This window comes from Chrysoperla carnea, chromosome X (assembly GCF_905475395.1).
Source record: "Chrysoperla carnea chromosome X, inChrCarn1.1, whole genome shotgun sequence".
Classification (NCBI taxonomy): domain Eukaryota; kingdom Metazoa; phylum Arthropoda; class Insecta; order Neuroptera; family Chrysopidae; genus Chrysoperla; species Chrysoperla carnea.
The window spans coordinates 382,501-400,000 of NC_058342.1; the positions used below are offsets into that span (position 1 = coordinate 382,501).

The 17,500-nt window shown below is 43.1% G+C and overlaps 2 non-coding genes and 1 pseudogene across 2 annotated transcripts; all 3 read right to left on the bottom strand.

Annotated features, from left to right (window-relative positions):
* Positions 1–8,981: 8,981 nt before the first annotated feature.
* LOC123303180 lies at positions 8,982–12,370 on the bottom strand (annotated as a pseudogene).
* A 640-nt stretch (positions 12,371–13,010) lies between these two features.
* Positions 13,011–13,165, bottom strand: LOC123303139. The gene has a single exon (XR_006535574.1). It is a non-coding gene; the product is annotated as a 5.8S ribosomal RNA (ribosomal RNA).
* A 1,029-nt stretch (positions 13,166–14,194) lies between these two features.
* LOC123303166 lies at positions 14,195–16,383 on the bottom strand. The gene has a single exon (XR_006535593.1). It is a non-coding gene; the product is annotated as a small subunit ribosomal RNA (ribosomal RNA).
* Between the last annotated feature and the right edge of the window lie 1,117 nt (positions 16,384–17,500).

A 17,500-nucleotide genomic window follows, 5' to 3' on the forward strand; every position in this document is an offset into this window, starting at 1 on the left:
GACATATTTGCATCTACTAATATTCACTAACTGTACCATCTTTAGCCAGGCGTCCTCAACGGTTCGGCCCTTCCTGAAGCCATATTGGGCCTCATTCCACCCACCCTCCATGGCTGCTTCAAGCCGATCGACCATCAGTCTTTCCAGGACCCTGCCCATACCACTTAACAGGCTTAAAGGTCTGTAAGACCCCGGGTCACTCAAGATCTTATTCGGACCCTTTGGGAGAGCCACAACTCTAGCCAATTTCCAAGGTCCTGGAAAGTATCCACCCTCCCAACACGAGTTGAACAGATCCGTAATCACCTCAGGGACAGCTTCCCATATCCTGGCGATTACTTCATTTCTGATCCCGTCTATACCAGGAGCCTTGCCCATCCTCATACGACAGACTGACGACTCAACATCCTCTTGACACAGGATCCGGGACACCCCGTCCTGAGTCAGAGGATGTCTTATAATATCCCCTTCTTGTGGTACCGGTACTTCAATGGCTCCTGGAAAGAACGCATGAAGCAGGACCCTGGCACTTTCATCCCACGTACGTGTCCACCCATCACGCACCTTTATAGAGCCTATGTTCTTAATGTCAGTGTTACGACATACTCTATATGCCGTACCCCACGGACCACTTCGTCGGACTATCTCATGCCAATGAGACTGTTTGGCCTCTTTTATGGCATTGACATATTGTCTTCGCATATTCTTATATTGCCGCTTTTTCACGTTTATTAAGCCACCCTGTCTCGCGATCTCTTTCTGCAGGTCCCGACGCTGCCTTCGTAGCCTGCTCTTGAGTTGGCTCAAGTCAGCATCCCACCATGCAACTTTACGCCCTGGGAGCCTCTGTTTTCTCACCAGACATGCCTCATTTGCTTGGCTGATCCACTGGTTAACTTTCACCAGCTTGTCTCGCATGCTCAGCTGAAGGAAACTTTCCATTCCTACTTGAGCTACTAGGTCTTGTAAGTAGCTCCGGTATGCATCCCAATCCACACCTACAACGCCCCAGTCCAGATGTTCCACCCTCCCTGTTCCCCGGTCATGTTCGAGATCAAGTAGAATCATATTGTGGTCGCTGATGCCACCATCCACCAGCGTCCATTTAAAATCCCTTGCCCCCCAATCCCCTATACTAAGCGTAACGTCGATGTCGCTCATACCCCTAGGACCATCGAAAGTGTATAGACAACTTGGTCGGTTTAATACTCCCATTCCCTGTTGTAGAATCCACTCAGAGAGTCTTGTCCCTCTCGTTACAGAGGGCCGTCCCCTGTTGTCTCCCTTACTGTGCCATAATGCAGATGTTGCATTGGCATCCATTGCAATTAGGAGTCTTCTCCTACAAACATCCAATACAACATCTAGCCGTCCTAGCACGACATCAATGTTACTTCTTGGAGCACAGTATGCACTGCACATATATGCTTCGCCAAAATCACCCCTGACCCATACAACCACACAGGTCTCTGTGGTTAGTTCATCCAACATCATGCTTTCAAGGGACCGATCACTTATGACAATGGCAGCTTTATGCCGTACCACCCCGTACGTACGCATCCAAGCTGGCAAACCCCTGATGGCCCCGTTAGCCGTGTAGGGCTCCTGCAATAGAGCTACTCCCACCCTCTTCTTTACTAACACAGGTCCCAGCTCAGCCATGACAGCGTATGACCGCTGACAGTTGAACTGGACCGCTCTAAATTTATTTTGGGGGGCCATTAGTCCTTTCTAATGCGCCCCTGTAGCTTCTCATATTTTTGGGCATACACTGGACACCCCATGGACGACGCACTATGTGTGGCAGCCATTGCTAACCAACCTTTCTTGACACAATTGCCACAAGATTGTGGGCTCTTACAATTTGCACTCAAGTGGTCACTGCCACCGCAGTTCCAACACACTCTCTTAGTGAGAGTGCATTCTGCCATAATATGATCGAACGCCATGCATTTGTAGCACTGCCTAACCATGTCGTGTTCCCTGACACGCATGCTTCTTAGACCCAAAAACACCCTTTTTTTATTGATAAGTGGCTGACGCCACTTCAGTGGTATCTCTAAAACCACGCTTACGCAATCACCCTTGCCAAATCTCCCCGCTAAACGCACTCTTTCATGGAACTCCTCTGTAGTGCACATTCCACTCATGTTTTTACGGTGGAACTCCTTGAGCAAGGAGTCATCGTCCCATTTACGTGGCACATCATAAATTAGCATACGTGGAGGTGTACCTAACGGCTCTTCCACCATGAGCCCGCACTTCTTAAATTCCTCACTTTCCTTGAGTTTCTGTAGGTCCGCCTTAGAGGCCGCCTCCATGGCAACACCCCCACGTATCTCCCGGACCGCCCTTACCCTCGCCTCCACGCTATCCTCAATCGCCGCTAGCTTGGCCCTAACAGCCGCCGCCTCCATTGGCCCATCCACCCCTTTAACCAAGACCGGCCAGGACTTAGCCTTCCTCTTCCTTCTCTTCCTACTCTTACGCCCCTTCTTCCTAACTTCCACCCATTCGGAGGAGTTCCCAGTGCCATCCGTCGTTGGGGCCACAGCTGGTGCATCATTACGTAACTGCACGGTGCCTGAATTAAGTGCCTCATTGTAAAGCCGCCTAGGCCCCGCAGCCTCGGCACCCCGTGCTGGTACCGTCTCAGGCCTTCTTTGTACCATGCTCGTAACTTGAGGGCTACCTCCCATCCCATTTTGTAATATGGCTAATTCTGTCTTGGCCGCCATCAATTGCGCCTCAAGGCTGCGCACTGCATGACTCGCAATGTCACGCATTTTATTAGCTGCCCGTAAGAAGTCGTGCTTCTTTTTTCCGGATAGCTTAGCGGCAGCAATAACGTTTGCAAAACGCCTTATTACGGCGTCCATTCCGCGCAACGGGTCCCCTTCCCTACAAGGACACACATTCCGGTCCGTCTGCGACGTGCCTCTGTCCGCACTGTTCGTCGATGACCCCACCGAGACACTCGAGCCAGGCGTCCCCGGTGGAACCACTCGAGGTTTCTTAAAACCCTTCGGGGACCCATCCGAATTGGTTGAGCCCGCTCTCTCCCGCTTCCGTCGTTCTTCTGCCTGAGATGTATCCATCTCCTCGACCTGTGGCAGTTTTTTTGCCACCACCACCTCACTTCCTATTTTAGCTGAAGAGCTTGTGCTGCTCCTCTTCAGTGACGCTCTCGTGCCACTCGCAGGACCAGCCTGCGTCAGACCCCCCACGGACGGTACAGTGTTTACCGAGGCGCCGCTCGGGCCACCAGTTCCGGACGGTGACATCTCCCCCGCAGTTGCACTCCCAGCAGTGCTTGACAAAGGCTTTGATACATCAATATTTTCCATTACAGCGAAGTTACGACTCATCGTGTGTGAGGGAGCGAGCCGGGTATTGCTGATAACGGGTACACCCAGGGATGAGCAAATCCCGAAGGTATTTACACATCCCACCCCTGTACTCAGGGGACCAACACCCATTAATGACGCCGCCGATATGGAGAGGTATAAAACCTTCCATACCGTACGCAGACACGCCAAAACCCGCTCGGAGCAACACAGGTTCCGACCCCTGTGTTCAACGCACACTTCCTGGCCAGGGTCCGAAGCTCGTCGTTCACCACTCCGAACGAGTAACACCTCGATTGCACAGCCCGTAGACTGTACAATAGCCTTCACCAGGGTGCCGCAAAGCCAATACGACACCGGGATCGGGCACGCCCGGTGCACTCGCCGAAATGGCCAGCCACAAATAGGAATACATCAATACATTAGGAATATACAGCCACAAACGCCACGGGACATCACAGGGTATTGGTTAGATGGGTTTTCCTTCCCATACGCGCGACCTTTGGTCCGGGAGAGCAAGCTCCACTCAATCAGTGGTTGGTGCAAACCGATCAAGCCCCCCTATCCGCCACCCGGGGACCCGCCTGGTACCAGTGTGCTCTGGTCCCACCGACGCTGCCGGTGGCAGGAGTAGATAGGGACATTGAAGAAACAAAATTTTACGTGAGGTACCTGCTATTTAAGCCTAACCCTCACGCCCCCCATGGGGACGGGATTGAGATACGCCTCAATCAGCGCGCCGCGGGCTAACAGCCAACGGCTCCCAATCCTTCCTTTCGGTGTAAGCCTAGGGAAGCCCTTTGGTGAAGAGCGCGCACTACCTAAAACGCTTGGGACTCTGCAGGTCCCCACCCGAGCAGAGGCCGAAGCCAGACGCTGCTCACCCGCCGATACAAGGTAGACAGGAGTGCTTCCTCAACTGAAGGTCTCAGCAGGCCTGCGCTACCCCCTCTAGCTTGCGATATAAGCTCTAACACACTGCCCCCACGAGTCCGTCCTCATTTCACTTGCACACACACAGGCGAGTGGAAACACCCTGTGTATGGGGCTTGGACGCAAGTGACCCATGGTACCCAATTAACCGCCTGGGTTCGGCGTTGTCCCTGAAACATGCCTTGTTATGTCATAGGTGACTACTTGGCATGTCCAGGCCAGGCTAGCGTTCTTACAAACACCAGCCAGGCATACACATGACATTTTAACAAAGTTTAAAATCCAGGTGAAGCCGAATCCCACCCACATAAGGACCAGGTGAAGCCTGACCCGCAATGACTCTATCCCGCCCCCGATAGATTCAAAGATAGCCCCTGGTGAAGAAAAAAGAAGGAAAAAGAAAACAGATAAGAGTCCGACAATGAAACATTGTCGGACTAACGCCACAACAAAAAAGAACTGGCAGCAGGAAACCTCTGCCAGTCTAAAAATCCGCTAACCAGCTAGGATAAAATCAATATGGGGTGTGGTCGACGGGTCCCCCCGACGCCACGCCCCAAAACAGCGCCATCACCTCAACTACTAAAACTGTCGTGCCTTCTGACAAGAGACACGACAACACGAAGAAAACAGCACATCAACATCACCAGTTTGGACTGCAACTCGTCCAGTCGGACAGGGACAGTCATACATGCACCACTAATTTCCAACAGCTACCTCTTCGCCTTGTTGTGCTCCAGCGAGCCATCGAGTGCGTAGGGCAAAAGCCCTGTGCACAAACTCCCTGAAGCACTTGCGGCTACTTGTGGTAGCCAGGACCCTATCGAACTGCCAGGAACCCCCTTCCCAGTAAATGGACATGTCATCCAGGTTCCGGAAGCGGTCGTATGCTCCGCAATCGCACAAGAAGTGCACTGCATCCTCACATTCAGCACCGCAGTAGCAACCTGGATTGTCCGCCAATCCCCTCACAAAAAGGTGGCCGCAAAGTCGTCCGTGTCCCGTCAGGAGGAAACCCTCCTGGAGGGAAAACGTCCAATTGCGCCACCGATTAATGTTCCTGACATCCGGAATAAACCGGAACGTCACACGGCCCCTCCCCGTCTGGCACCACCTCTCCTGCCACCGAACAACCGCCCTCTCATTGATGAGAGTTTGGAGTTCGGCCCTACTCAACTCATCAACTTCCTCATTTGAAAGCAAATCAAGCTCCCCAAAGCGGTAACCCCTTCTTAGTTTGAAGAGGCCTGCCCTCCTCAATACTTCGAGGTCCCAGGGAAGCATCCCACCGAGCACCTGAAGGGCCTCGGTCGAGACCGTCCGACACACCCTGAGTGCCCCGTAGAGAACAACCCGCTGTGCCGCCCCAAGCACAAGACGAGCGCTCTCAAATTTGAGACACTCATACCAGGCAGCAGCACCATAAAGCGCAGCTGCCTCCACCCAACCTCTAATAAGGATTCGGGCAGACCTCGTATTTATTCCCCAGTCCCTGCGCATGACCCTAGATATTGTGGCCATGCACTTAACCACTTTGGGCCTGATTGCTCTCACGTGGGCTACCAAACTCATCCCAATACCAAGTGTAACTCCGAGGTAGACCACTTGTCCAACCCCGGAGATACGTTTGGTCTCCCCTCCCACGATCACCCGCATACTGCGACGTTCCGGGTCTAACCTGCCCCGCAGGAGCATGCAGACTGTCTTACTGTCCGACACTTCTGCTCCGACCCGTCGTCCCCAGTTATAAACTGGCTCCATTATTTCTCCAACGGTAGTTTCCAGCGCACGCCTGGAACTACCTTCGACAAGGATCAAAAGATCGTCTGCATACGCCACGACTTTGACACCATTGTTCTGTAAAATGGTGAGAAGCTCATCCATGACCAGGTTCCACAATATTGGGCCAGCAATTGAGCCCTGTGGACATCCCCTGGTCAGCTTCACCCAGATCTCATCATTCATGTTAGTGGCGCAAGCGTAGCGGTCCTTAAAGTAGTCCCGCCACATTCGGAGATCTGCATCTCCAACGCCAACTTCCACCAATCGCCGCATCACTGCTTCCCAGTAGAGACAACTGAAAGCATTTCTGAAGTCGACAAAGACCCCCAGCATATACTTCCGTTGCCCGTCCTGGACAATGTCACTCACCCGTTGTAAGGCGTCTTCTGTGGATCTTCCAGAACGGAACCCGAATTGGGAGTCGTTCCACCCATCCCCGATGGCAGCCTCGAGTCTGCCAACCATCATTCTTTCCAGTACCTTTCCAATACCACTCAGCAGACTGATTGGTCTATAAGACCGGGGGTCACTGAGTGGTTTATCATGGCCTTTGGGTATCGCTACTACCCTGGCCAGTTTCCACACAAGCGGAAAGGTACCTTCACTTAGGCATTCATCGAAAAGCGCCTTGAGGAAGAGGGGTACCGACTCCCACAAGCACCTTATCATTTCGGCTGTGACAAGGTCCAGTCCGGGGGATTTGCCCCTTCCCATCTTCAAAACCGACAATTCCAGCTCATCCACATCAAAAACCGCTTCTAGGTCCTGACTTTGGTTCGGGTGACGAACCGGTGGGGCCACTTCCGTCGATGGCCTGTTACAACTTGCAGCATCTGGGAAGAAGACGTACAGAAGAGCTTCGATGCTCTCCCTCCAGGTGGACGTCCATGTGTCCCCCACCTGCAGGGATCCCACCTCGCTCAGTCTTTTTCCTCTGCACGCCTTATAAATCGCACCCCATGGGTCATCCGAGTTCGCACTCACAAACCCGTGCCAGTCCTTTCGCTTAGCCTCAGCCAACGCACTGAAGTACTCTCGCCTACGGCTTGAGTACTCCCTGCCGAGGAGGAGAGATCGCTCACCACCTCTCCTTCTTTCCCGCTGGAATTGTCTCCTACATCTATTCACGACCCGTCGGAGCTGCCAAAGCTCCTGGGTCCACCAGGGGGCCTTTTGCCTGCGCCATGTACGTCGGCGCCTCAGAAACGTCGCATTTGTCTCATCCAACCATCCGGAAAGAACATGAAGTCTGGCATCAGCGCCAAGCTCCATGAATCTTTCAAGACCGCAGTCGTTCGCCAATTCAGCCAAGAAGTGTTTGTAGACCTCCCAGTCCACACCACGCACACACCAAGGCCGTCCCACCACGTTGGGGGCTACATCGTGAGTCGCATTATCTATTGTAATCAAAATAAGATTATGATCACTGAATGCTACCTCGTCATGCAGCTCCCATGAAAACTGACATTCTTGCCAGTCGCCACTGCAAAGAGTGACGTCAATATCACTTACACCCGCGGGGCCTTGAAACGTATACCCGTGATTGGGTTCGTTAAGCACCTGTAAGTTCCGCATTATGATCCATTCTTCAAGTATCTCACCTCGGATGGCTGATCTTCGCCTCCTTTGGTTGAGAACTTTGCTGAACCACAACCCAGATGTGGCATTAGCGTCCATTCCCAGTATGAGCTGCCCTTGGCAACCCATCACCATTAGGTCCAGGACATCCACATCCGTTTCAATACGGCCGCCGAACCAACAGTAGGCACTACAAACGTAGAATTGCCCAGTCCGACCGCTGACCCATGCACAAGCACAGCATTCCGTAGAAAATCGCTCAACCAGCATACAGTCCAGGGCCCGGTCGCAGATGACTATAACAGCCTTTTGCCGACCAACACCCAAGACTCTCATCCACGCTGGCAAGCCACGCACAGCTCCATGCAGCACATAGGGCTCTTGGAGGATAGCAATGCTAACTTGGTTCTGGACAAGCCAGACTCCCAAGTCGCACATCACTCCGTAAGCCCGCTGACAATTTAGCTGCGCTATCCTTAGAGCCATTACCTTACGGTATTAAGCGGCCCCGTAGGATCTCCTTCCTTTTCCTGTATTCAGGGCAGTCAGGACTAGCTGCCCTATGGTTACCAGGGCGCGAACGCCCGACGCAGATGTGACACCGCGGAGGAGATTTGCAATCTTCCTCCTTGTGCCCACTGCTTCCACATTTCCAGCATCTCCTGATGCTTTCTTTGCACTCCCTAACTATGTGCCCAAAACCAAGGCACATGTAGCACCGAGGTACCCTATCAAAGGGCATGACTCTATGTGCCAGGAAGCCGACGTAAATCCTGCGCTCCTTCAGGATGGTCTTCCGCCATTCCGTTGGTAGCTCACACAGGACATTCTGGGTATCACCCTTACCCATCCTGTTGACCACCTTGAACTGCTTTTTGACCTCCTCCAGGGTCAGGTTCTTCAAGCTGGTTCTGGCCACCGCGGTGACCAGCTTCTCATCCGTGCAGGATTTAGGTACATCATGTACCAAAATCTTAGGCAGAAGACCCTTCGGGTCTTCTACCTGGAGACCGCCCGCACGAAATGCGCCACACTGCTTAAGCATTTCTGCTTCTTCAGCCGTTTTGGTCTCGATAACGAGACCATCCCGCATCCTCCGAACAGCCCTAATGCGGACATCTTCGGGGGGGGTGACGCACTCCAACATTTTCCCCTTTACCTGATCGCCGGTAAGGGGTTCAGCAGCAGATCGTACGACCACTGCGTAGGACCTTGCAGGTCCTTTCTTCTTCTTCTTCTTCCTATTTTTCTTCTTCGGCTGCGGTTGGGCTTCGACAACCGCAGGTTTGGCAGCCCTAACACCACTAGGGCCTGGTGTTGCACCCGTCGTCACCTGCGAGTACGCGCGGGGTGCCGGTGATGGCGCTTTAGCCACCTGTGGTACCGCACGGACCGCTTGGGACATATGTGTCGCCATTATGCTCGTGACCATAGTAGATAGGGACAGTGGGAATCTCGTTAATCCATTCATGCGCGTCACTAATTAGATGACGAGGCATTTGGCTACCTTAAGAGAGTCATAGTTACTCCCGCCGTTTACCCGCGCTTGCTTGAATTTCTTCACGTTGACATTCAGAGCACTGGGCAGAAATCACATTGCGTCAACACCCGCTGGGGCCATCGCAATGCTTTGTTTTAATTAGACAGTCGGATTCCCCTAGTCCGTGCCAGTTCTGAGTTAACCGTTAAATGGCGGCCGAAGAGAACGATACGCATATATAATAAATAATAAAATCTACGTATACAAGTATATTTCAATTAAATTATTTTATTTATATATGTTGAGTAAAGTCTCGCAGCAAGAAAGTTCCGTAGGAGGCCAAAGCACGGGACCGAACTCGAATTCACACACACACCAAACAACACACACATAATAATTATGCCCGTGCATATACAACATTAAATGCATAACTTATTATACAACATATACACCAACATAAGTAAATAATATCATCACATACCACATATCATACAAGTACAATATACAGCAGCTAGATACATTACATTACATTAAATGCACAGTTAATATAATAAACATAAAATGTATATAATATGTCGGTACATAATATATGATAATGTGAGGGTACATGGTTTCATCTCGTCCAGGCCCGGCACGTTGGCCATAACCTTCTTCCCAATCAAGCCCGACACGCCCCGGTCCTCAGAGCCAATCCTTATCCCGAAGTTACGGATCCAATTTGCCGACTTCCCTTACCTACATTAATCTATCGACTAGAGGCTCTTCACCTTGGAGACCTGCTGCGGATATGGGTACGAACCGGCGCGACACCTCCACGTGGCCCTCACCTGGATTTTCAAGGTCCGAGGGAATGATCCAGACACCGCCGCAACTGCGGTGCTCTTCGCGTTCCAAACCCTATCTCCCTGCTAGAGGATTCCAGGGAACTCGAACGCTCATACAGAAAAGAAAACTCTTCCTGAATCTTCCGACGGCGTCTCCAGGCCTTTTTAGGTTACCCTGACGAACTCTCTTACGAGGGCCCGACTTATAAACGGTTCCGCTGCCGGGTACCGGAATAGGAACCGGTTTCCCTTTCGCCCAATGGATGTATATATTTATATATATATATTTATACATATTTATTAATAATGTTTATTGTTTTTAAAAAAAAAAAAGCAATAATATTTATTAATAATATTGTATTTATATTTTTATATATTATATTTATTTAAACACATCAAAACATTAACATCGGTTTTCACCTAGGGCTTAGGATCGACTGACTCGTGTGCAACGGCTGTTCACACGAAACCCTTCTCCACGTCAGTCCTCCAGGGCCTCGCTGGAGTATTTGCTACTACCACCAAGATCTGCACCGATGGCGGCTCCAGATGGCCTCACGGCCAATCCTTCCGCGCACACCACCGCGACCCTCCTACTCGTTAGGGTTTCATGATAAAAGATAAATATCTTTTATCGAAAATACCAACTAACGGTAGAGTATAAGCATGGCGCTTCAGCGCCATCCATTTTCAGGGCTAGTTGCTTCGGCAGGTGAGTTGTTACAAACTCCTTAGCGGATTCCGACTTCCATGGCCACCGTCCTGCTGTCTTAAGCAACCAACGCCTTTCATGGTATCCCATAAGCGTCAATTTTGGCGCTTTAACTCTACGTTTGGTTCATCCCACAGCGCCAGTTCTGCTTACCAAAAGTGGCCCACTTGGCACTCTGATCCATATATACAAAAAAATATATTCTCATAGCTTCACATTATAAATAATGTTTTTAAGAAAGCTAGAGATCTCACCCATTTAAAGTTTCAGAATAGGTTGAGGTCGTTTCGGCCCCAAGGCCTCTAATCATTCGCTTTACCGGATGAGACTCTTATATAATGAACGCCAGCTATCCTGAGGGAAACTTCGGAGGGAACCAGCTACTAGATGGTTCGATTAGTCTTTCGCCCCTATACCCAGTTCCGACGATCGATTTGCACGTCAGAATCGCTACGGACCTCCATCAGGGTTTCCCCTGACTTCATCCTGACCAGGCATAGTTCACCATCTTTCGGGTCCCAGCGTGTACGCTCTAGGTGCGCCTCTATTATAATAAAAATCCGAAAACTAAATTATAATAATATAAGACGCCCTAGGAGTGCGATATTTAATACATAATATAAATATATCCTCCTTTTATCATTTATATAAAAAAAAATATAAATAATATTTACTTTCATTGTGCCTTTGGGTTTCATAAAATTTTTATAAATATTTCGATGAAAAAATATTTTATTCCCAATGACTTGCGTACATGCTAGACTCCTTGGTCCGTGTTTCAAGACGGGTCCTGAAAGTACCCAAAGCTATATCGTCGCTGACAGATAAATTTTTAATAAAAAAAAATGAGCCAGTTCATTATCATACACCTACTGACAGTTAAATAGTATCATATAACGGCATAAAATCCGTATATATAATATGTTTTAATAAAAAAACCTATTTATACTCGTGGTGGATCTGAACGCGTTAATAACGCGACTCAATATCAATTTATAATTAATACCATCAAACAATTAATCAAGAAACATAGGCGTTTAACATACACAAAATATTATCAAAAAATAATATTGTACATTAATCAACGCACCAATGCCTATAGATTAATATTTAATGGGTCGCAACGTCCTACAAGATGAGAAGTGCATACCTCGTTATCATACAATTAACAATATACAGCAGTGCATATATTTTTACTAAAAATAAATTCCTAATAAAAATTTTTGTCACATGCTAGTACAAATTGGTTGATTAACGATAAAAAGTAAATGAACCCCTGAACGGTTTTACGTACTCTTTAACTCTCTCTTCAAAGTTCTTTTCAACTTTCCCTCACGGTACTTGTTCGCTATCGGTCTCGTGGTAATATTTAGCCTTAGATGGAGTTTACCACCCACTTAGAGCTGCACTCTCAAGCAACCCGACTCTAAGGAAAGATTCACCTATCATCAAATAATAATCACTACGGGCCTGGCACCCTCTATGGGTATATGGCCCCATTCAAGATGGACTTGGATGTATTATATAAACAATAGGTTTATATTGAATCTTCCTAAACACTACATTCCCCAAGTGTCTGTTTATCAGCCACGGGGTTCAGTGCTGGGCTTATCCCTGTTCGCTCGCCGCTACTAAGGGAATCCTAGTTAGTTTCTTTTCCTCCGCTTAATAATATGCTTAAACTCAGCGGGTAATCTCACCTACTCTGAGGTCATAAAAGTTTTTAAAGAAGTATTAAAACAAAAATTTTTTTTGTATATATTATGTTTTTGTTATATTTATAAGTAAACAATTTTCTTAATTATTCATACTCAAATTTTTTTATAATATTATTATATAATATTATTTTTATATTTATCTAAAGAGAAGAAAATAAAAAATAAATAATTATATATATTAATTTTTTTCGAGTATATTGAAAATTTTATTACAAATAAAATATTCCATAACAAAATATTAATATATAATATTTTTGTTTTTCTTCTTTATTTAATATTTTAAATATATTATTAAATATCATTTATTATTAATATTATTATTAACATAAAGTTTTATAATATTATATATAAATGATAAAAATAATATTGATATATTAATTAAAAAATGTCGACAAATAATAAAAAATATATATATTTAAATGCTATTAAAAAACATTTTATATTTATTTTTTTCTTATATTTGGCGTAAAACATTCATATATAAATAATTTTACATTTCTTTTATAAAAATTTTATTTATCAATTTATAATTAAATATGAAAAAATAAATTTTCTTTTTTAATTATTGATAAATTTCTTTTCATAAAAAAAATTTTATGTAAAATAATCTTTTATTATATTATAATATAATGTATACGACCCTCAGCCAGATGTGGTCCGGGAACAGTATCCAAGGACCGCAATGTGCGTTCGAAATGTCAATGTTCATGTGTCCTGCAGTTCACAAGTTGACGCGCAATTAGCTGCGTTCTTCATCGACCCACGAGCCAAGTGATCCACCGTCCAGGGTAATCTTTTTAAATTTTAAATGTAAGTATTATTATTAATAATAATCTTTATTTTTAATATAAAAAATAAAATTATTAATTTATATATCTTTATAAATTCTTTTAAAATAAAAAAATTTTTCTAGAATATAAATTATATATTTTATTTTAAATATATATATATATATATATATATATATATATATATATATATATATATATATATATATATATATATATATATATAAAAATTAAAGACATTATGGTATTAATAAATATATACATAACATTTTTGATATTTTTGTTAGTGCTAGCTAGATATAATAATTAATATTTGGTATATTTTATAGAAATGTATTTATTTATTTTTTTTTATAAATTATTTTCTACATAAAAATATATATAATATTAATATGGTACAAAACAAATGGGTTTGTTTTTTAACATAATAACTTTTAATAAAAAAAAAGAAATATCAAGACAAAATATAAAGAAATTTAAATTTAAAATAAATTTTATCCTTTAAAAAAATTTTATCTTGTGTTTTCTTTATTTTTTATTATATAACATAGAAAAATAAAAATATAGATTATATCAATTATAATCTTATTTTATTTTTCTTAATAGAGATTATATACATATAAACAAATAATTTCAATATATTCTATTTTTAATTTCACTTTTTTTATAAGAGAAATTATTTATAGATTTTATTAATAATTATTGTTTAATAATAATATTGAATATAAAAATATTTTATATATGTAACAAAAATATTATTAATATTTATATAATATTCTCTATATTATATGTATAGATAGTATATTATGTGTATAAAAAAAGTTTGGCGTATTACTTTAATATGCGCTATCATAACCAAAATAAATCTCTTTTAACACATAATTACTATTATATATTTTTGAGAAAATTACATATTAATATGTTATTTTGTTAAAAAAAAAAAAATATTTCTTATCAATAATATTTTTATTTTTTGGAATATTTAAAAACAATACAAAAAATATAAATAAATATATATTTTATATATATCGTTAATGATCCTTCCGCAGGTTCACCTACGGAAACCTTGTTACGACTTTTACTTCCTCTAAATGATCAAGTTTGGTCATCTTCCCAGCAACATCGGCAATATCAGAAATATTGCCGCGTACCAGTCCGAAGACCTCACTAAATCATTCAATCGGTAGTAGCGACGGGCGGTGTGTACAAAGGGTAGGGACGTAATCAACGCGAGCTTATGACTCGCGCTTACTGGGAATTCCTCGTTCATGGGGAACAATTGCAAGCCCCAATCCCTAGCACGAAGGAGGTTCAGCGGGTTACCCGGACCTTTCGGCCTGGGAGAGAACACGCTGATTCCTTCAGTGTAGCGCGCGTGCGGCCCAGAACATCTAAGGGCATCACAGACCTGTTATTGCTCAATCTCGTGCGGCTAGAATGCCGCCTGTCCCTCTAAGAAGAATTATTTGTACGCCGGCAGTAAAAACCACATCAAAAAACTGTACATACCCATACACCTTTAACATATGCAACATAAAGCACAATATATAATACAAAATATAATCTTGATTATTAAAAATCTCAAAAATACATGCATATATATATAAATACAATACATAACACACATGAAAATAGGAATGATATAGGAAATTAAACAGCCGATGGGCCTTGAGATGCCGGTAAAGTACGTCTATTTAGCAGGCTAGAGTCTCGTTCGTTATCGGAATTAACCAGACAAATCGCTCCACCAACTAAGAACGGCCATGCACCACCACCCACCGAATCAAGAAAGAGCTCTCAATCTGTCAATCCTTCCGGTGTCCGGGCCTGGTGAGGTTTCCCGTGTTGAGTCAAATTAAGCCGCAGGCTCCACTCCTGGTGGTGCCCTTCCGTCAATTCCTTTAAGTTTCAGCTTTGCAACCATACTTCCCCCGGAACCCAAAAGCTTTGGTTTCCCGGAAGCTGCCCGCCGAGTCATCGGAGGAACTTCGGCGGATCGCTAGCTGGCATCGTTTATGGTTAGAACTAGGGCGGTATCTGATCGCCTTCGAACCTCTAACTTTCGTTCTTGATCAATCAAAACATTTTTGGCAAATGCTTTCGCTTCTGTCCGTCTTGCGACGATCCAAGAATTTCACCTCTAACGTCGCAATACGAATGCCCCCATCTGTCCGTATTAATCATTATCTCGGATATTCCGAAAACCAACAAAATAGAACCGAGATCCTATTCCATTATTCCATGCACACAATATTCAGGCAAAATTTTAGCCTGCCTTAAGCACTCTAATTTGTTCAAAGTAAACGTACCGGCCCACCTCGACACTCAATTAAGAGCACCGCGACGGGATTGCAATTGGGGGCTGCCACCGCTCTTAACGGTTAAACACTTACGATAAATTACATAATAAAAATATTTATATATAAAATGCATTAAATAAATAATAACATTAAAATATAATATTTTATATATAATCTATACCACCCACCGGTAGGACGTCCCACATAACATGCTAGTTAAACAATACGCGAGCATTGAACCAACAGTGTAGGACACAGATTCGACTACGAGCTTTTTAACCGCAACAACTTTAATATACGCTATTGGAGCTGGAATTACCGCGGCTGCTGGCACCAGACTTGCCCTCCAATGGATCCTCGTTAAAGGATTTAAAGTGTACTCATTCCGATTACGGGGCCTCGGATGAGTCCCGTATCGTTATTTTTCGTCACTACCTCCCCGTGCCGGGAGTGGGTAATTTGCGCGCCTGCTGCCTTCCTTGGATGTGGTAGCCGTTTCTCAGGCTCCCTCTCCGGAATCGAACCCTGATTCCCCGTTACCCGTTACAACCATGGTAGGCGCAGAACCTACCATCGACAGTTGATAAGGCAGACATTTGAAAGATGCGTCGCCGGTACGCTGACCGTGCGATCAGCTTAAAGTTATTCAGAGTCACCAAATTCGAAACGATGCAAATTGAAAATTTACACCGATTGGTTTTGATCTAATAAAAGCATTCCTTCCATCTCTGGTCGGAACTCTGTTTGCATGTATTAGCTCTAGAATTACCACAGTTATCCAAGTAAATGTGGGTACGATCTAAGGAACCATAACTGATATAATGAGCCTTTCGCGGTTTCACCTTAATTTGGCTTGTACTGAGACATGCATGGCTTAATCTTTGAGACAAGCATATGACTACTGGCAGGATCAACCAGGGAACTATTTGTATTTATAATATTAAATATATAATAAATATATATATGATATTTTTTTTTTTTGTTTTCTTATTATAAGAAAAAAAATTTTCATATAATAATTATTAATATATAATAATATTATTATTACAATTTCATTTTAAATATCAGATGGTCTCACCCATTACTGATATAATTTTTTTTTTTTTTTTTAATATCTCTATTGTTTTAAAATTAATAGAAAAAACATATGAGATATATATATTATTATTAATTTTTTCTTTTTTTTTTCAAATATATATTTATTATGTCATTTATATAATTTTTTTGCTTTTACAAAAAGAAATATATAACATGTTATTCATAATAAATATTATTGAATAAAAAATAAAAAAATAAAATAATTATAATTTCTTGTCAGACCATCACCAAATGGGTCTTAAAATATTTCAAACATTTTCTCATACTCGTCGCTAGATTGAAAGCGTCATTTATTTTTTAATTTTATTTAAAAAGTTAATTTTAAATAAAAAACGTTATAATAACACTTAATATTCTCGCTTGGTATGAGGTGAGTCAATGTAATATTATTTATAAATAATAATTTTTATATAAATTTTGTGTGCTCATATCAGAGTGTAAAGTTTAAAACTTATAACCCATGAACTTGCTTTGACCAAAAAAAAATACATAAATTTATATGTTATTCTATTTTATAATCAATAATTTAATAAAAATAAATATATTATTGATATAAATAGATATACATATAGAGGTTTTTCTTACAAAAATAATAATACAATATTTAATATCAAAATAATCCAAACTGATTTCCATCCAGACTATTATCAATATATATAAGATTGTATTATTATTTATTTCAATACATATTTATTAAAACTGAGATAAAAATTTCATATAATAATAAATATGCATACATGTGTAAAAAAAATTTTTAATATATATACAAAATAAACCAAACTGATTATCATCCAGTATATTTTGAATATATATAATTTTGTATATATTATGTGTATAGAAAAATTTTGGCGTGTTACTTTATTATGCTATCATAACCAAAATATATTTCTTTTAACACATAATTACTATTATATATTTTTATACACTTACACCATCCATT